At 43.3% G+C, this 20,583-nt stretch overlaps 1 long non-coding RNA gene across 1 annotated transcript; it reads right to left on the reverse strand.

Moving 5' to 3' along the window:
* Positions 1 to 2,534: 2,534 nt before the first annotated feature.
* Positions 2,535 to 6,075, reverse strand: LOC113581102. The gene is made up of 3 exons (XR_003411033.2): positions 5,998 to 6,075; positions 5,637 to 5,780; positions 2,535 to 2,823 (listed from the first exon to the last, which is right to left on the reverse strand). It is a non-coding gene; the product is annotated as an uncharacterized LOC113581102 (long non-coding RNA).
* Between the last annotated feature and the right edge of the window lie 14,508 nt (positions 6,076 to 20,583).

Consider the following 20,583-nt stretch of genomic DNA (forward strand, 5'->3'; position numbering starts at 1 on the left):
AGTCAGCACTAAAGGAATTCTTGTTGTCCTAACAGTAGATTGTTTATAAGTCAGTACCTCCATTCTCTGTGAGCAAATGTGAGCAAACAACTTCCTTAGGAAACCCAGTTATGAAAATATTCACAAATTTTCATACTTTTCTGGAGTAAAATTTCATTCTAACTGCACATGCAATTAACTCTTAGTAGCTGTGAGTAAGGGATGGAGTTTTTTTTCTTGGTACATGAAAAGTTGTTTTGCAAATAGGAATGGGAGTCCGTAGGTTTATAATACATGGTGGTATTTAAACAGGAATTTCCGGACTTAACTGAAGCATCCAAAAATATTATCCTCATGCCAGGATGAACTGTATTCGATCTATATTCCAAAGCCAGGAAGAACTTGCAGAAAGAAGAAATAAAGAATTGGAGTTTAATGTGCATGTAGCCGTACCAAAAATGTCATCAATGTAACTCAGAAAAAGTAAGAGTACAGGTCTAGTATATTGTTCAAAAGAGTTTCTCAACAAATATACCTTTGCCGGACATTTTATGAGGTGCAACTGTTCAACTGCTCACTAGCGTAAGCTGATTTCTGAATCAGCCATGATAGCAGCTCAATCCATTTAGGCATGTAGACGTAGCCAAGATAACCTGCTGAAGTTTGAAAGGTGATTTAAGCGACTTGGAATGTGAGAATCTATAAGGTTTCTAGGGAATGTGGTCCGACAAAGAGAAGCGGCAGTTCACTGGGTGAAAATGCCTTATTGATGCCAGAGGTCCGAAAATAATGGCCAGACTGCTTCGAGCTGATAGGAAGTCAACAGTAACTCGAATAACCAATTGTTACAGCCGAGATGTGCAGAAGAGCATCTCTGAACGCACAACACGACAAACCTTGAAGCGGATGGGCTACAGCAGCATAAGACCACACCGGGTGCTACTCCGGTCAGCTAAGTACCGGCAACTGAGACAACAGTTCACACGGACATACCAAAATCGGACAGTAGAAGACTGCAAAAATAGTTACCTGGTCTGATGAGTCTTGATTTCTGCTGCGAAAATCGCATTTGTAGGATCAGAAATATGAAATCATGGATCCACCCTATCTTGTATCAATGGTGCAGGCTAGTGGTGCTGGTTTAACCCAAAGAGGTCCACACACGCCCATAATTTTTGATGTTTTGCAATGTTTTTATGAATATCTTTGTGATACAACAGAGTAGAAATATGGTTCAAACATTTCCTGAATCTGTGCAACCTGTCCTTTGAACGGTAAGAATAAAAAGCCTGAGATGTTAGATATAGAGGTTAGACCATAGGTTAAGGTACATGTCATCCGCCTCTCACCATGTGATTTGCGTGTTCGCGTGTCAGGACTCAGGACTTGGCCATATATTTGCCATGTTTCATTGGTGAATTTGTGTGTCAATCTGTATGAAACTAATCAACAATAACGAAATCACTAAAAATTTACCTTTCACATCGGAAACATTTCCTTCCTCGTTCAATTGACATCTACCTAGCCAGGTGAGCCAAAATGTTCTACAACTAGTGTATAAGTGTTTGCAATGCTCTAGATCAAATGGTACCTCACTGGTAAGAGATTGGTCTGAACATTTTGATATGAAACATGGGTATCACGCTGTAAGAACCTTTAAGGTGAATTTAAGAAAATATGCAAAAACAGAAAATACCCTTATACGTCGGGGGGATAATGGTGTGGGGGATATTTTCTTGGCATACTTCAGGCCCCTTAATACCAATTGAGCACCATGGCCAACCTCAGTATTGTTGCTGACCACGTCCATCCCTTTATGACCACATTGTACTCAGCTTCTGATGGCTTTTAACAGCAGGATAATGCACCATGAACATGACAGTGAGTTAAATGTACTCAGTTTCCACAGTTACCAGACCTCAGTTTAATAGAGCACCTTAGGGATGTGGTGGAACGGGAGATTTGCATCATGGATGCGCAGCCGACAAATCTGCAGCGACCGTGTGATGCTATCATGTCTAAGGAATGTTTCCAGCACCTTGTTGAATGTACACCATGAAGAATTATGACAGTTCTGAAGTCAAAAGGGGGTCCCACCCGATACTAGCAAGGTGTACCTAGTGAGTGAGTCTGTGTGTGTATGTGTGTGTTCAAAATTGCAGTGAAGTACACAAGGTTTCAAAAGAAAAGTCTCAGGACAGAGGTCCTTCATTAGCTATGCAAGTGAAGTGCACATCATGACTGTATAATATGACTTAATTTCTTCCATAAAACAGGCCTGCTAACACATTGCAGTTCTAAAAAAAAATAAGGTCAAAAGAATCTTGTCAGGAATACAGCTTTACTCATGAAGATGAAAGAAGCCTTCAGATATTAAATGTTAGACCATTAAGTGCACTAAAATCAGTAAAAGACTTCTTAATAGCGTAGGTTGCTAGCGAAAGCAAACAGGTGTAGTATTACGTTTTCATGCTGTAGTTTCTCTGGATTAATACTGTTAAATGCTGGGGACCTAAGTGAACATTATATTCTGTGATCATTAAAAAGAATAAGAATAAAGCATTACTGAACTTTAATAAATAAATAAATACACACAAGCAAGATTAATGGGATGAAATGGCTTGAAACAAACAAAAGGATGTGCAGAGGCATTAAGAACATATGTTACACTACAAAATAAAAGACATTTGTAAAGTTTCTGCCCCTGCTCTTTCTCCATCTCTTCCTGTGCCCCCAGTTTCTACCTCTGTCTTTCTCTCTACTCAGAGGCACGCTGTTAACCATCGGTGGAAGCTCATTTTGGTTGCTGGGCGACTCGGACGTAGTCAGGATTCAATGTGTGGGCTGTGGACAAGAGAGGAGAAAAAGAGGATATGATAGAAAGATAGGTGGTGGTGGTGCAAACCTACACCAGGTACAGAAGGAGAAGTAGGCGCGTGGCCCATACATCCAGAGCTTGTAGAAGTGCGGACCTTGTGGGAAAAACTCAAATGCTCATGGATGGCTAACTTGGTTCTAACTGGGTGTGTGGTGCAAGACCATCCTAATGTCCTTTAACTTGGCTGACAGTATTATTTAATTAAAGGCACATCGGAGTTTTGATTACACACTTAATTACAAGTTAATTATGCAGACTAAGCGTGTTTCTAATCGGCGCTGTGCTTCAGAATTGTTCAAGCCAGTATTTGCTCATTATTTTTATGTGTTTGTTATTGTGTTGTAATGGTAGTGTCGTAAAAAGTGAGCCCACTAGTGTGTGGCGATGTGTTCCTGTTGGTCAGGTTAGAGGTGTGAAATACCCTATCATTCCATGCTGACATTCTCAGTTCATTATTTCACCTTATGCGAACTCAACACAAAATGTATTAGCTTAGCATTAGTGATGGGACCAGAATCCGGAGGACGGGAGGTGAGCTGGTGAACCCTCCTTGGGATCAGGGAGGTCGGCCTCGTCCCTGTGCAGAATGGCGCTGGGGCGGGGGGGGCTTTTCCACTACGCACCGCTCCGACCTGCGGTTTCTGGCCGTTAGCATCCCTCCGCTTCACCCCTCCCTCCCCCGAAATCCAGCGCGACGCCCGCTGCGTAGATAAGAGTGGAATCAGCATGCGCCGTGCGTGTGCCGTAACCTTGGATACCGCGTCACCTTCACTGGTGCTGGGGGTTGGGAGGAAGGAGATCGGGGCCTGATGGCTGCATGCGCGGGGGAGGGTAGCGTAGAGACGGCAACGCGCTTCTAAGCATCTGCCGGAGGTTAAATGATTTTATACAGCTCAGAGGAAAAGTACGTGTACGTGGTCTGTTTTTATCAGGCTTTTTTTTAAGTAAGGCGGTGCAAACAGTGAGACCAAGGCGCTCTTTGATCAGCGACTCGGGTGCAAACGTGAAGACTCGAGCACAGGGTTAGTGAAGACTCTGAACCTGCAAAATTTCACCATCTCTTTGGCAAGCAGCTCATAAATGTGAGGCAGGCTTTGTGCGGTGCTTCCAAATGAAGCGACGCGCGTGACAGGGTCGGAGAAGCAGCAGGAGGTGCAGTGTTTACTCACAGCCTGTCTCTGCGACGTCTCTGCTGCAGACATGAATTAAACATGACATCACGCCGCATATCACACCGGCACACAAACACATACGTTCCCTCTCTCCGTCCCTAAAGCGCTCTTATAAAACGGACATCATTGAAGCATGATGGGAGGGTTTTTACCGTTCACAGCCTGTAAACCATTGCTTAAGGTGAAATCTGTCACTTGGTTCATACAGTGGCGATCTTAACAACTGTATCAAGTAGGACTGGGAAGGCAGGTCTGAGAAATGAGTTCACTCTAATAAGAGGCAGACTGGCGGGCAGGCTGGATGACTGGTTGGCTGGTTAGCTGGCCGGTTAGCTGTGTGTAATGTGGGCCACCTAGAAACAAGCTGTCATGCTCAGGCACCCAAATAGAGCCATCTGCAGTTCAGAGGTGACATACAGGGGCCACTATCTGTGTGTGGAATTTGAGAAGGCGGTTGGATGGAGTGAGAGACTGATGGTGAGAAGACAAGTTAAAGGACATCAGCTGGGATTAGGGCATATTATGACTGCACAGTGTATTATAACTGTTACTGCATTATTGGCCTTTGCAATCCTAATTCAGCACTCTCAGATCATCCTGACCATTCACAAATGTAACTGAACGGTCAGGCAGTGCAGGCCAGTCTTCAACCATGCCATGCTAATGTGAAAGCATCAAACATAAATACAGCGAAAGCCGAGTTTCTAACTTGTGACTATCGATAGTTAGAAAGCACTTTTTTTTTTAACAAACTCAAGGAATACGGCTTTATAAAATTGTTTTTCGCCCGCTGTCTTCGGAATCTCAATCACGTCAAATGTGTGGCGTAAATACTTGGCCCATTTTAGTGGACATTAGCTAACTTTGCTAGCCTTGCTTGCTAGCTAGGGTAGTAGCCAATTTACTGACCTGCTAAGCTTGTTGGCTCCATCTATACTAGGCTAAAACTACTTCCCTTTGTTGCATTACAGAGATTTATAGAGTATCTTATGAATGTGAATGCGACGTAGGTCGCTTTTACAATAATGATAACTAACCGTTTGCGTTTAGCCAGCTACCTATTGTCATTAATAGCTCAGTGTGAAGTTTCTAGTGTTCGTTATTTAGCTAGCTAGCTACGCTACGTTTCCCATAATGATCCAGCATCTTTCCATACATGAGTGGTTAACACTGTCAGTTTATTTCAGTTTTTTCAATATACGAAGTTAGCACTAGAAAATCACTGAAGTCAGCCACACAGAAGAGAAGACAATGATAATTCATACATTTTAAGGCCAGACACGTATAACCTAGACACATATTCGACCACTAAAGCAAATGTATTAGTATTAGCTAGCTTAGCTAAGACACTGGTTATTAAGGGAACACTGCTAACTAGTTAGCTAGGTTAAACAGGTTACATGACAAGCTAGTAAAATGATAAATATAACCAGTAGCTAGCTAGCTAATCAAACGCCCATGCTATAAATAACTGTTAATAGACAATATTACTTTTAGTAATACTTTTTACTTTTAGGATCAGTTTTCTGTATAATGGCTAACATAAAAGGTTTTTACCGGTCGGGATATTCATTCTCTCTCTCTCTCCCTCCCTCTCACCCTCTCACCTCTGGAATCTGAACAACCATCACTGGAAAATCGCAGGCCAAGTCAGACATAATGGCATTTGATCGCGCCGTTGGTCACTGTTGTCCACCAGTGCCGTCACTCGGCAACTTTCTGGAATTTCCGGAGCGACATCGGGTTTTTTTCTTCAATTTTTAAGAAAATAACACGTTATTTTCATTTTAATTCACGTATACCTTTTTTCAGTAGCTAAGATAATGTGATATCCTCAAGGAGGTCCCTTAGGTGGTGCTTAGCCTTTAAGGATTTCCCAGAGTGCCTTAATATATTGCAAGCTTTATTTGCAATATGATGTTTCTATATTGCACCTGCCTAGTTTGCTTTTTCATTTGGAACACATACCTGTCATCGTCATTTGCATACACCCCTATTCGCAGGGCTTGAGAGCAAGGAGGCGGGGCAGTGTGAACCTGAAAAAAAACTGCATCTGCAGGAACAGGCAGCGGTCTCTTCACCAGCTCTCCTGAAATGCTTCCTGCCAGTTCCCTGCACGTGTGCACACACACAGTCACACCCTCATCATCCGCAGTGCTCTCCTACTCCACACCTCGCCTCTGCTCTCTCCAGAGTGCGATCCCCCAAAACCCCCACTCCCTAACCCTACCCTTACCACTGCTAACCCTGCTTTCAACAAGGCACCAGGTTTACACAGGCTGTACAAACAAGAAAAAACAAAAACAAAAAAACACCACTGCCCCATCAAACCTCCCACACCAACAGGGCGGCGCTCTGCACCCATAGGCTGTGCGTGTGCACGCTGAGGCATTAGCATGCTGCCGATGATCCATTCCGCACCACTCTTATTTCGTGCCTGACAGCCGGACAAGATGGATTTTTGTTCTCCTCCCTTTATTAAGTCGGAAATGAAAGAATAATAGCATTATTAGCCAGTAAAAGGACCGTCGTTAAGGGTTCAAAAACAAAGTGTCCTCTCGTTCGGTAATTGCCACGTTTGTTATAATCTAATGAAGATGTGTCAGTGTTGGAGACTCCAGAGGCTGGGGGTGAGGACGTTGCTCTCCACTGCACACACACACTCTCACACACACATGGTCCTCTCACTCTTGCTGCAACTCCAGCAAATCCCTGTTTCTCCTACTGAGTGCAAGTTTTCCTCAACTGTGTGTGTGTGTGTGTGTGTGTGTGTGTGTGTGCGCATGCGTGCGTGTGCATGTGGTCCTGTCAGACATGCCCGATGCTTTTATTTGGCCTGATCTATACAGACCTCATCGATCACTAAGAACGCCCTTCACCTGTTGTCAGACAGTCTGGTGGGGGGTGAGCGGGTGAGGAAGAAGACCCATATTCACAGTTAAAGTGCGGCTGTCTGTCAGACACTTTGCCCGCAGACGGCCCACAGCTGTACATGATACGGTTATTGATGCCGGCCGTCAGCGCTTCCAGCACTTTCTTCAGAGAAGCCATCAGTGGGGTTTACCACTTCCATACGCACACTGGAGGGATGAGCTGAAATGAGCTCATTTGTACAGTGCAAGTCATGAGGCGTGTTCTCATCCCCTGTGGCTGTAAACACCGTCAAAAGCTGATGTCACTTCTTGGGAGTGTTTTCATTTCTTTGTTCTTTTCTTTGTGTGTATGCGTGGTTGTGTGCGTGTGTTTGTCTGCTGATGAATGGATTTTCTAGACTTCTGGCACATTAACTTTGGGCTAGACTAAAGTCGGAGAGTTGTGCCTTTCCACATCTCCCAGTCTGCTACACTGCACTCTCTAGTCCTGAAGGCATCCAAAATGCCATTTTGGCCACAATGTTGGTGAGGTTTTTAAAATATATAGCTAGAGTGTGGGAGTCAGGGCGTGTTCATACAAGAAAATGGTTAGGATGGCACTTTTTGGCCACGCCCCTTCCACACATCAGCTATCTTCATTTTTCTTCACCTCTTTCATCACATTTTAGCAACAGGTCAGAGGACTCGCAGCCATGAGGTGTGCAGAGTCACCACTTTACTGCCGTTTCTAACCCAGAGAAAAGGCATTTATGCTTCTAGTGTTCTTAAACGACTTCAGTACCTGCTTGACCTCTACAACCAGAGTCCTTCATTTTCTTTTGTCTCTTGCCTGTTTAACAGTGGAATTAGCAAGGCATTGAAAAATATTCATATCAAAAGCTCTGACTAAAATCCATTGTAAAATATTGTATTACCCATTATAAGATATTCTTTAAAAAAAACCTTTGAAACTTTTCCAAATACATTCTTGATTTTATGCTTTGTTTATGCAATCAAAACTTCTGACTGAAATTCATTCTTGCATGATATTGATAGAAAAAAAAAAGTAAGCCAAAACATAAAACATTTGAGCACTTGCAACAAAAAACATATAATCAGATATTTCCCTTTTCTCTGTAATCGTTTTTTGATTTTGTCCCTTTACATTAAAATTACATTATGACATTAAGTATCTATTATTTAGACTTACCTTATATCAGTTCTGTGGGAATTTAAAAACACAATTTTACGATAATGCTCTTTATTTGTAACGAGCGGTTAGGAGGCAGATGCATGTGCAGAGAAGAGCGAGATTTATTATGGGCAAATCCAGAATCGTAGTGGTTGCCACAGTCTAGGGTCAAATGACATGGAGAGTCTGGGAATACATAATAACAAACAAACAAAAGCACACAATGACAAACAGGGGATGCAGGCTAAAACAAAGAGGCTAGAATCAACACAAGGCTAGGTAACACAATCAGCTAGGAATAACAAATAAAGGGATGGGATATTACACACAGAGGTTTGGATTAACACATGGGCTATGATTAACAATGACCAGCCACAAGACTTTAACTAGCACAGGGCTTAAATACATGATCTAATGAACACTAAACAAGACACAGGTGCAAATCATGAGTGGCAGAGAAAAGAAAACTAAGGAACGGAACCTCAACGAGGAAGTAAAGCCAAACAAAAACATGAGACAGGGAAACCATGGAGACATGGACGCTAGGAAGGTGGCCAATCCTTAGTTGTTTGGCATCTTTAGTTGTACTGTCCATGGTGCTGAGGAGCTTCATGTCCGTCGCTCTGGGTTGCTCCTGGAGCTGGAGACATGCCATCCCACAGACCCTCACTGCCCCTACCAGTCCACACATAGGCCACGTGATAGTGATTAACTGAGAAAGTGATGAGGTAAGGTTATAGCCTATGTCAGATATAGCTGGTCTTGAGCATATTCTGTAAAAAAAAAAAAAAACCTTTCTGCATTTAGAGCTGTGCAGTATGTGGAAAATTGCAATTATGTTGCTAATTAGAAACTTTCCATGTGCTTTAGAATATATTATGAAAACAGTGGTGATTAATGTGATAAGATCGAAGATTGGCGTGTATTATTAGCCTGCATAATAATTTTTACCAAAATGATTTACTCTCGTTGGATAAGGTGAATCCTGGGATTCATCATCACACACCTTCACACTGTGAAAGATGTTGATGTATACTGTAGCCTTCACTGGATTTAAGAGACCAGTGGGAGTGAGGTGGGGAGGAATGAGGCAGCGACACAGACGATGGCACGTGAGAGAGCAGGCTCATGTAGAAAGGTGTTGTGTTGGATCTGACTGCTGCAGCAGCGCATTAGTGTGTCAGCACTGGAAAAGCAAGAAAAGCATGAGCCATGTAGCAGGGAGCGAGAAGACGCACATCGATTCTCAGCCCAGCCCTCAGGACCCACTAGATGGGCCTGATTTTGTTCCCCCTAACCTGCTCCATCATATTTCCGATGCCTAAACCAAGCCATTAAGGACACGAAATGCCTGGTACTGGTGTACTGGGTGGTGTGGTGTACAGCAAAAATGTGGCTCTCAAGGATCTGGTTGAGAAACACTGGTCTAATTAGACCTTAAGATACGATCTCCTTTGTTTCTCTGAGGAAATATTTATGGCCTTCACCTAATCCTATGTATGAAATACATTTGAAAGGAAATGAATGCACTTCTTGTCAGGTTCTAGATACCAAAATACATTAGTTTTAGCTCACACGTTTCACGCCTCAACTTCATCTTGAACCACAGCTCCTTAAGAGACAGGGAAGATCTGTCTGATCCACAAGACTATCTGCCCTAGCACCCAGGTGGAGGACTGAACTCCCCCTGCATGTCCCTCCAGCAGATCTGCTTTCAAACATAGACTGAAAACCACATATATATTATTTATTCTATTACTTGTGTGAATTTTCCTTCTGTGTATTTTCTATCTTATAGGGCTGATCGGGTTCTAGCTGAACAATATCCATAGTCTCTGCATATGGATTTCTTCCATGTACACAACAAAGTACTTTTATAAGTCACTCTGAACAAGATTGCTGTCACTAAATCCTGTGAATGTAATGTAAAATACATGAATGCGGTAAAAAAAAGATTTTTTTTTAAGTAGGTAATTTGAAATTACTCAATTTCTTAAGTAAATTTTGTACAGCTAACACTCTTTTTGGAGTAGCTCCCCACATGATTGGTTCTTTGCAGATCTGTTTGCACCAGGAAAAGTTAAATGGTTTTCACTGAGGACAGCAATCTTCAAGCCATAGACTTTCAACTAGATTTAGGTCAAGTCTTTGACAAGACCACTCCAGAACATCCACCTTGTTCCCATCAAGCCACTCTGTGGTGGCTTTGGCCTTGATGTTTGGAGCCATTTTTCTGACTATAAATTTGACTCATTTCAGCTGTTTTGCAATTTTGATCATGTTCTTCTGCAGAATCTCCCTGTGATTGGGTCCATCCGTCCTCCCATTATTCTTGATAAAACTTCAAATGGGATTCCAGATGGACCTACATATACAGTATCTTTGATACTGTTTGATGCATTGGGTTTCTGGTGGCCTTTTTGATTAAGTGTCTTCTTTCCCAATCATCTACTTTTCATGGACTCAGAGTTTGGCAGACTACAGGTGATGCCATGCATTTTCCATTTTTTAATGACGGGCTTCAGAGTGCTCCAGGCTTTCCTGAAAGCATTCGAAAAGATTTTATATCCCTCACATGATGCTTGCAGTATTGGATCTACATTTGCAAACTGAAGGGCTATAGTAATCAATATAGTTTATAGTTTATTCAAGCTGTCAATTTAATTGCTGTGATTTCATACAGGTGTTGGAAAATTAAGTAACTATAGGACCTTGAAGGTAATTGGTTATGCCTAAGATTGTTTGAGGGATGTTACAGCATATGCATATGCTGTACACTGCATATGGAAAGGTTTTAGAGCCTTTCCTTATTTTGGTATGTTTCAGACTAAAATGTTTCAACTAATTATTTCTAATTAAATTAAATAAAGTATACACACATTCCACACATTTTAGCTGTGTCAACATTCCGTAATGACACAGCTAAAACAGGTTTTTAAAGAAAAAACCCCCCAAAATAATCAGTTTACATAAGTATTCAGACCCTTCACATTTGGCAGCCTCATGAAGCTATAAGCTGGGCCTGTCTTTGTTGGATGTTTCTCCCATTCTTCTTGGCAGAATCATTCAGGCTCAACTGGCTTGAATCGGGAGCTTCAGTGCCCAGCCATTCTCAGGTCTTTCGAGAGGTAGTCTACTGCTGTCCAGGTCCAGATACTCGCTGGGTCACTCCAGGAACTTTTCCTTGTTGAAATGCAAACCTTATTCCCTGCCTGAGATCTTGGGCACAATGTAAAAAAAAAATTAACCATTGATTGCTCTATATTTTGCTGTATCCAGCTTTTCCTCAATTCGCCTAGTCTCCCAGTTCCTGTTGCAGAAACACACCCCTACAACACGATGATTAGTGATGTATATCATATATCACTTTGAATGACCCCAGTGTATGAAAGTGCCTGGTCACTTCCACACATGCTGCTGCATTAATAGAGCTGGGCTAATTAGGTTTGGGTTTCATTTGATTCTTTGACATTGTAAAGCTACCTTTGGTAGGTGAAAGGCATCATATAATCTAACTTATTATATCATTATAACCATAAGCAAATGTAAATATAATACACACACACACACACAAAACATCGGTCAAGTAATTGTAAACCGTATCAGTAATAGACAATAAAACCTTATAGTAGCACGTCACTCATGCACCACGGACAACATCGGTACCCTTCCAAACTGCAAAAGTAACTTCAGTCAGGAATTGGTAGAAAGTTTGTTCTCTTAATACATTGGGAAAGTGTAGGTGTATTCATTTTCTATTCACTGTATGCATGTTGAATCCTGTTCCCATTTTATATATTTATGTAGTTACTTAATAAACTGAATGCTGTTAGCAAATTGTAACATCTAAATACATGCCTTTTTTAAAAGCAGACACAAATAACATCAACTTTATTAACCTAGTAATGGGCACAGACTAATGTGAGGGGTATTGTTGTATTTAATTGCTTTAGAAAGTCAAAAGCAGCATTAACAAATTCTTATTTATATGCTTTCATCATCATCATGTGTAAATAAAATTGCGTATGTGTATATTAAAACTGCCATTGCTCTTCAGATGGAAAGCAAGCCTGAAAAGTCTTTTTTTCACATTTAAAAGGTTGCATCCAGGCCCACATGCTCTTCAAGATCTTCTTTGTTTAATATGGCAGCAGCCAGAGGGACAATCAGTGCAGTCCATGTGCTTGGTAGAGAGTAGAGTAAGCATGGAGGCCATTTAAGAGGATTAAGAGGTGACTAGACAGATCATTAAATTGTGTGAAAAACACACAGCCATTAGCCACGCTGAAGAGAAGGTGGCAGGTGTTCTCAAGAGAGAGATGATCTAGCACGAGAGAGAGATGATCTAGCACGTGAGAGAGAGATGATCTAGCACGTGAGAGAGAGATGATCTAGCACGAGAGAGGGATGATCTAACATGAGAGAGATGATCTAGCACGAGAGATGATCTAGCATGTGTCTCCTCAGCCCCCTTTCCCGCTGTCATCACGGTTTTTTTTTGCGTTCTGCTTTTTACATTTTTGATGCCAGCAGGAGATGCCACCACTTTCCCTTCTGCCAGCCTCTCTCTCCCTCTCCATGTCATCCCCTTCTCCATGCTGCTCCCTCACGTTCTCATTACTTGGCCTGAAGCCAGCTCTAGTAAGTGCTCCTCTTCTGGCAGTGCCATGGCAATATTTCTAAACAGAGGCGGTAAATTTAGCTGTAGAGGGCTGCTGAGCTGGATTGGGTCAATGCTGTTTATTACATTACATCTTGATCTTATTGCACTGGCAACTGCAAAATGAGACCCCCAAAAAAAGAACCATGCTACAGTCTGCACATGCTCTGTTGTTTTGCTTTTGTTTCTTTAGATTTAGAATCTCAGCTGTTTCTGTCCTGTTCTCCTGTCTCTTCTCGTGCCTTCTAATCGCCTCCTCCTAGTTCATTCACTGCTCATCACTCATCTCTGCAGCTTTATAAATCACATAAGAGTTGGTCATTTTCACTGATCCTATATTTATTTATCGATTAATAAATGAATGCATTTGTTTAAAAATAATTGATGACCAGAGCGTAGTGACCCAGAGCTATACTTAGAGGGAGCCTGTATCTCCTATGCCTCCAGCCCTGCATGGATAAAGGTCACCTGTCAGTGCAGCTCATTATGGGAGAGAGAGAGAGAGAGAGCGAGCGAGAGCGAGAGAGCTCAACCGTGCATGCATACACACAGTGACTGTGGTTTAAGCATGAGAGATCGAGGTAATTAAAACCCACTAAACAAGATTTACGGTAATAATAGCTGTTCTGAAACTACAATGTCCGCAAGTGTATCTGTCCACCTACTATTTCAGTGATATCGAAATACCTATATACTATATACTTAAGTTGCATTACTTTGAAAGGTATAAGTAATTTGGCAAATCAGTTTAGCATAGGTTTAAAGGCAAAAGTAAGGCATCTAGAAAACAAACTCAAAATGCGTTCAAGTATTGATATGGCTGTGCGATATAAGCGAAAAATATCCCGATATCGTTAATTTCATACCCAGATAACGATACATATCGCAAAACAGCACAATTTTCTGTAAATTCAATAGTTTACATAAAATCACCTCATTTAAAGGCCTACTTCTTAATGTGATGACACAGCCTTATGCTGAAGTAATTTTGAAACAGTGGGATTTAATAGCGGTGAAGTTGATTGAATTAACTTTTGTAAGCCAAGTAACTAGCTAAATGTAAAACGGAAGCATTAGCAGTTAGCTAGCGTTAGCTAACCTAGTTAGTTTGCTAACTGCTAAAACACTTCCTAAGAACATTTAGCTATTTAAAGGCGAAACTGCGTGTTAGTAAGAAACGTTTATTAGCATTTAGCTAGTAACCTCGTTTTGTCTTGGCTGGTTAGACACCTGCTGTTTTTAATTACCCCAGTCTGTTTTGCAGTCACTCTCCTCCATTGTAACGGTTGTCAGTTAGCCAAGCAGGGTTCCCTCTCCTCTGCTCGGCAGGGCGAACCAACGCCTGAAACTTGACCTTGGCTCCCGTTACCTGCTCATCAGCATGGCCGCTTAAGCAGCCTTCCTTCACGCCTCTTCGCGCAGCATTGCGCCGTCCTTGTGCTCTTGCTCCGTTGCTTTGTATCTGCGTATATTTCCGAGTATCATTGTAATATTTAAAAAAATTATTATTATTTTAACTTGTTCCCTTGGCTACCTAGCTAAACGTTGTATTTGGTATATCGTTGTTTGTTAGCTATCTATATTTCATGGTTTCATTGTCTGTTCTCTGTTTTTTCAGTTTATTAAACCTGCTAAAGCGTTCGTGATTCGTCAGTAACATCCAAAGCGTTATTGTGACACAACAATATAGCATAATATGAAACGATGCTTTTCTATGATCATACAATATATAGCTACCGTAATATCACACAGCCCTAAGTATTGAGGTACATTGATAGGAGCCTCAGTCTGCATTTAGAAAGCTGCCTGCTGCCGCCTTGAGCCAACATGGCTCCATGAGTGTCAGTTTCACATTTAAGAGCTTGGAAAAGGGCAGCAGACCGGCAGAGGTTGTGGATTATCTCTTGCTTTTTCCCTTCTGGGTAAACATGCTACCCTTGACCTTGCAGGGGCCTGATTATCAGACTGCTGTGGCAGGTGTGGGACAGGGCACCATGCTTATTTAGACAAGGCCATAAAACTTAATGAACATTTGCGACACTTTTTCAACCATGATGGGGTGTCCCCTTGTCCTAATTAAAAACATTTTTAGCATAACAGTTTATGCTAGCACCCATACACATGGGACAGACAGGTCCCATGAGGTGGGTGGGTGTGTTAAGCTTCAGTGGCAACTTTCTTCGGAGGTAAACTTGAGGGAAAGGCTGTATGTGACTAAGACAAGTATATAGAGCTTATTATATAGTATATTTGTATATCTGTATATTTGGCCTACAATATGTTTTGGTAGCAATGCATTTCAATCTTGTTATAAGCATCAAAAAAGCATACTGACTTGTAATGTGTTACAACAGTTGACTATCTGGGTCTGTTTTCTGTTCTGTCCTGGTTTTTCAGCTTTTCTGAGCTGTGTGTGTGTGTACCATCTCTGTTAAATAGAGCTATGTGCAGTGTTTATGCCATCTCCGTTAACAGAGCTGTGTGTGTTTGTGTACCATCTCTGTTAATTGAGCTTTGTGCGGTGTACGTACACCATCTCTATTAATAGAGCTGTGTGCAGTGTGTGTTCCATCTCCGTTAACAGGGCTGTGTGCAGTGTGTGTTCCATCTCCGTTAACAGAGCTGTGTGCAGTGTGTGTTCCATCTCCGTTAACAGAGCTGTGTGCAGTGTGTGTGCCATCTCCGTTAACAGAGCTGTGTGCAGTGTGTGTGCCATCTCCGTTAACAGAGCTGTGTGTGTGTGCCATCTCCGTTAACAGAGCTGTGTATGTATGCCATCTCCGTTAACAGAGCTGTGTATGTGTGCCATCTCCGTTAACAGAGCTGTGTATGTGTGCCATCTCCGTTAACAGAGCTGTGTATGTGTGCCATCTCCGTTACCAGAGCTGTGTATGTGTGCCATCTCCGTTAACAGAGCTGTGTATGTGTGCCATCTCCGTTAACAGAGCTGTGTATGTGTGCCCTCTCTGTTAACAGAGTTGTGTGTGTGTCATCTCCGTTAACAGAGCTGTGTGTATGTGTGTGTGTGGTTCAGAGCAGTAAACAGAAACTCATGAAATATTCAGCATCTCCAGCTGCATGGAGCTGAAGCTCTGCCCAAAGCCCCTTCTGTAGCCCCTCCCACACTGCCCACAGCACCTCATAACACAACACTTCCGACAGGCCCCTCCCTCACTTACCACAGGCCCCTCCTGCACTTTGCAAAGGCCCCTCCCACACTTACCACAGTTTCTCCTACACTTCTATTCCAACTTTCCAACAATCTATTCCGATTTTCAGGTTCAGGTATCTTAGAGGCAGTAAAGCCATTCTTGTTTAGAAGTGTAGAGAACTCACTTTAGGAAGTTTTTTAAGTTTTCAGAAAAATTCAGGCCACTGTTTTGGGGGCTCAATGACATGTACTGTAAAGATTCCTCAGCCTGGCCATATTTGATGAGCTCAGAAAGCATCTAATTCTCAGCTTAAGATAGATGCCCTAGATTAATTTAACTCTAGAATGACCACATGTACACACACACACACACACACACACACACACACACACACACACAAACAGAAACAAACACACACACACACGTGTCACTGTGGAGCCTATACATTGTAATGAAGTTGGCCTCTCGCCTTTAAAAACACTGGTGATTCAACACAAATTCATACATTATTCAGCACCTGAGTGGAGTTCCCACATGAGGTGTTTACTGTCGACCAGCTGTAGCTGTTACTAATGGAACACCGTCCCCTGGTGTATTAAAGACGCACCGCTCTGAATAGCGCTTGGAGCATGTCAATCGGTGCCACCTCTCGTATTTAGGTCTCGCCTGACGCATACTCTCGAGGATGATGATGGAATAGTAATGTTGGGCCACTGTGGTGGAAGAAGACTGCGAAAGGATGTGGTCTGCAGTACCGACGACCGATGCTCGTGGGAACGTGCCAGTTATGTCCTTCCAGCATCTGTGGTTTTCCGGAAGCAGGACAGAATGGATGCGTCTCGTATTTCCTTTAGGATGGAGTGACTTGGAGAGCTTTGGGGGCTTTTTTAGGCCTTTTGGTGACAGAGAAGCACAGGTCTTGGCCGAGCGGTTTGAAATTTCCCATTCGTCACCAAAATCACAGAACTTCAGTCCTCGCACATAACCCTCTACTGTATCTCCGACTGGAGTTCTAAATCTTAGATTTCCCAGGAATTTGCCTCTTTTCATTTTTTTTTTTTTTTTTTTTAACTTTGAATTGAAGTCAAGAGTTCCGAGATGCTTCCGCACTGTCAGAATTTGTTAAACTGTCATAACATGATGTGTATTTTGTGATTTAGCACTCAGGAGTTTTGGGATGTGTGTTAGCTTTGCGTTTCCGTGAATGACTTAAACAGGCCGAATCTCAAAATAAACAGACTTCTGGAGTTTAAGCACTAAACCTGTTTGCCAAATGTCTCCCATTTTGGCAGCTTTACAGCCTGACGCTGCGGGGGTGTTTTGGATATCCAGAGAGCCTGGGTCTCTAACCAGCATGTTTTACCTACTACTTCATTACCACAGGATGTCTGCCCCCTGCAGACGAGGATATGCATTGCACCTTTTTAAAATTCCCTTTTGTGTATTAAGTTACTAACTTTACTAACCTTACACGTTTACTTATTAGCAAACCTTTACTTATTAGAAACTCCTTGCAAGTTTATACTTAGTTAGCGACTACAGCCCATCTTTTTCCATGCATATGTTGCACTGGCTAGCCTCTAAATCTCATTTAGCGGTCAGTGTCTGATATGCCTCATGAACGCAGATCAGCTTCAAAGCCTACCACCACGGCACAACCATGTCGGTGTCACTGCCACATTAAGGGCTGTCCACCATCCAAATATTTTCCAATCAGCATTGGTGAGAATATGTTCAGTAATGAATGTGGTAGACAGTGGCTGGTGTAGAGCGTGTCTGGTGCATCGATACACATGGGCTTCGATTTGTATTAGTTCGCCAGTAAAGGTGAGTCTAATATAATGACCGGTGAGTTTAGGAGATGGGTAGGTGTTTGTAATCAAGTGGCTCGTGATTGTGGATCATGGGTACCGGGGCACTTGATTGGCATGGCCAGTGAGGCATGAAGTCCATTTTCCTCTGTCTGTATGCTGTTAACCCAAAAGCTCGACATCACCCACAGATGGACTAAACCTTCGGTCCCTCCTTTCCCCACGGAAGACAGCGGCGCAGCAGGAGAACTGGAGCGCCTTGGTTAACGCCATCCCCTTTTTCCCGTAACCTTGCATCCGGCGCATCTGAATTATTTATCCCGTTGTTGTCTCCCACATGCAGAGTCATGGGGATGAAAGAATGTGGGAATGAGCTCGGCTGGGCAGGGACACGGGATGGAATGTTTTCCTCCTTGCTGTGTGGTTCGTCGCTGAGACTTTGTTTGACAAGTACGGCAGACTGCTTCATTGTTGGCGATGTGAAATTAAAAAAAGCTCTCTTGTGAACACACGTATGTGACGTCCTGCGCAGTCCCACGATAATGCCCAGGGCGTTGGGTTTTTCAGCAGACATTTGGCGAAATGGAAAAACCCATGACGTATAACACCAAGTCTCCGATTTGTGAACCTGCATCGGTTTCCTATGGTGGACTCATTTATGAATGCAAAACAAGAGTGCTTATGTTCAGAGCGAGAGAAGCCAGCGGTTCATGGACTATACAGCACATGGGCCCTAACAGCCCTGCTCTCAGTCAGTAAAAGGGCCGGGACTTTTGAGTGAGTTAAAAGAGTCTCGGGCCTGTAATGTGAACTGTAATGGGATCCTCAGTGTGAAGGAGAAAGAGAGTGGAAAAGACACTCTGACAGAGACAGAGAGACAGACACGGGGAGACGGAAAGACAGATAGAGGGAGACGGAGAGACAGATAGAGGGAGATGGAAAGATAGACACAGGGAGACAGAGAGACAGGAAGGGAGGCCGGAGAGATAGACAGAGGAATACAGAGGAAGAAGAAGAGACAGACAGGAAGACAGAGAGACAGACGGGGGAGACAAAAAAGGCTTTGGGTTTTAACATTATAAGCATAATTCAGTTAGGAATTGTAATCAAATTAAACTGATAACAATGTTTTCATGTTTGTCTTACTCTGTCAGCAAAGACTAAACGAAGTTTTATTTACTGTTGGCAAAAGTGAAGAGTGCTCCATTGTAATCCCAGAAATGCTTCTGCATCCCTTCCACATCCCCCCATGTCTCCCCCCACCCCACTCCCCCATAAAAATCTGCATTCCAGCAGTCCAGGGACAAACAGAGGGTGAGACAATGGGATCGAGTTAGAGAAAGTGCAGCCAAAGTTGAAAAGAAAGAGAACCTGAGAAAAACAGAAAAAGTGTGGCAAGAAGGGAAAGAGAGGGACACAGAGAGAGAGAGAGATAGAGACAGAGAGAGAGAGAGAGAGAGAGAGTGTGTGTGTGTAACTGCTGATTGTGCCAAAACAGCATCTGTTTGTGGAGCGAGCGGTGCACGTTTCTTTAGCTCTGTCAGACAGAGTGACCCCTGCAGCTACAGTGAGCGGTCACCGGGTGGCGTGTGCATGGGCAGGAACAGCATGGGTGGCGGTCTGCTCACTGCAACGCCACACGTCCCGCCTCCGACACAGACAGCACGTAGTTGACACAGAAGCACTGAGGCATAGGACTCATGACAGCTACAGGACATAAGCAGATGTGCCTTTGCCAACGCACACACACACACACACACACAAAGAGCCACACCAGGAGCTACTTCACTGATGCACACTGACCTCTACCGTCGTCATCGGTCGTTCATAGACAAACTGTAAGACGTTTTCCCTCCCTAAAGTGAAGCAGTACATTCAAACATGAGTTTATTCTTCAGGTTTTGATCAGACCATGAAACCATGATGTGCCTCCACTGGCTAACGTCATTTCCCCCCCTCTCACGTGACCTTGAGGGCATATCCAAAAACCAGAGGCGGACAAAAGTCATTTTCATTTTGGGGCGAAACAGGCATGATGTCTTGTAATGAGCCTTGCAGAAACACAGCCAGGAGCGCAAGCCGACCAAAGGGGAAAGGTCAGCTGCCCTTTCACCTGTCACCATACAGTACTGTCCAATCAGGAAACGCTGGGCTCCTGATCAGAAGAGTCGAGCAGGATGTCGTCATGCCGCATGAGGAAGAGAGTATCATGTCAAAGGCATTTTCTTCCCCTCAACTCTGTTCTCTCGGTGCACCTGTGCGGGGCTCCTCCGTCATCTCCAGTCACGCCGTCCTCTTCTCTGTTACCGTCTGATGAGGGTGCATCTTTCCCTCTGGCCCTCTCTCCCACTCCCTCTCTTTCCATCTTTCTCTCTCTTTCCTTCTCTCTCTCTCCATGTCTTTGCTCTCTCTTTCTCTCTTTCGCTGTCTTTCTCTTCGATTGTGATGATACAGGTATCTTTCTCGTGCTGCTCCAGTGAGCTCGTGCTTTCACCTTGGCAGCCTGGCGTGTGCGTGCGTGCGTGTGTGCATCTGTGTGTTTGTGCGTGTGTGTGTGTGTGTGTGTGTGTGTGTGTGTGTGTGTGTGTGTGTGTGTGCGCTCCTTTCGTGAGTGCTGACACAGCAGTGTGGCTGCATGAGGTAGAGATGCTCACGGGGTGGACAGACAGCTTGTCCTACGGAGACTCCCTGTCACGTTCAGCACAAAATTACAATGTCATGTTGATCAGACTGCAGGATTGCTGAAGAAGGAGTTTCACCGAGGAATGACAGAGGATGAAGAGGAGAGAGGGAAAGGCAGAGAACCTGAGAGGGAAGGATGGAGAGGGGGGGAAATGGAGAGAAAAATGAATAGAGAGGGGGTGAGGCAGAACGGAAAAAGAGAATA

The sequence above is a fragment of the Electrophorus electricus genome, chromosome 3, assembly GCF_013358815.1.
Source record: "Electrophorus electricus isolate fEleEle1 chromosome 3, fEleEle1.pri, whole genome shotgun sequence".
Lineage (NCBI taxonomy): Eukaryota > Metazoa > Chordata > Actinopteri > Gymnotiformes > Gymnotidae > Electrophorus > Electrophorus electricus.